The following is a 1020-nucleotide window of genomic DNA, read 5'->3' on the forward strand; positions in this document are numbered from 1 at the left end:
GTCGTATGTGCAATGGATGAAAGAGCCACTACCTCTTCCCCAAGCTTAAGCAAGGTATGTCTCATGGTTCTTGGTCTCTCTTCTCTAGCCACTTAATGAGCCCAACTTCTTGCTTGGAGAGATTAAAGAATTACATCATTTATTGTTTAGGCTGAAGCTATGGATCACATATTGATTTCCTCCTTCCATCATGCACTTCTTGAAATGCATGCATGATTGAGCACACTTCAAATTTCTTTCCTATTGGCTAAGAATTTAACTCCTGACCCATAACCGTGCTTGGTCTTGATTCTTGATCATTAAGCCAAAAAATGTAGGAAAGGGTAAGTGATGCAATCAGTGAGTCAGTGATTTGCAGAGGTAACCCCTTTCCCCATCCCATTTTCCTTATTGATCATGCATATCATGAAAGGTCCAATCCTCAATTTGTAAATGCATATCATGTTGGTTGCTTAATAATAAATGTCTGCCATGTATATTCTGGGTGAGGAAAAGCCTGATGCTAGACGAGGTGGCAAGATAAAAGAGGGGTCACCCCCCTTGCCATCAAAGACCTTGAAGGGGTGAACAACCCAGCCTGGGGGGAACCTTGCCCACCTCTCGGTGATCCGGAGCCCAAATTTTTTTTGCAGGTGCAGGTACTCTAAATTGGTGGCCCGAGCCCCAATCATTGACATCCAAGCAACTTGCACATGTATGGACAGCAAATGTATGACTTGATGGATCTATACACGTATTGGCAGAGAAAATGTATGACTTGGTGGATGTATGATGGCTAAATGCACATGTATTGGCAAAGAACATGTGTATGACTTGATGGATGTATGGTGGATGTATGCAATGGGAGATAGGTGTACGCTATCTTAGCTCTAAAAAGTCAATTACAAGAAAATTATGCATATTTATTGTGATAAATATTTTTGCATGGCCTTGTAGAGGGGATCAAGGGCTCCGTTTCAAATCAAGCATCTTGGTGATCGGAGCTCCCTTGCTCGAGATATTGCAGTTTTTGTGGCAGGG

General features: G+C 42.4%; 1 pseudogene; it reads right to left on the minus strand.

The window, feature by feature from the left end:
• The window catches only part of LOC148012693 (heat shock 70 kDa protein 4-like), a 964-nt pseudogene extending 947 nt beyond the window's left edge, over nucleotides 1-17 (minus strand).
• Nucleotides 18-1020: the final 1003 nt, after the last annotated feature.

Source organism: Lygodium microphyllum, chromosome 27, assembly GCF_053477565.2.
Source record: "Lygodium microphyllum isolate KBCC chromosome 27, Lygodium_microphyllum_v1.1.10, whole genome shotgun sequence".
NCBI lineage: Eukaryota > Viridiplantae > Streptophyta > Polypodiopsida > Schizaeales > Lygodiaceae > Lygodium > Lygodium microphyllum.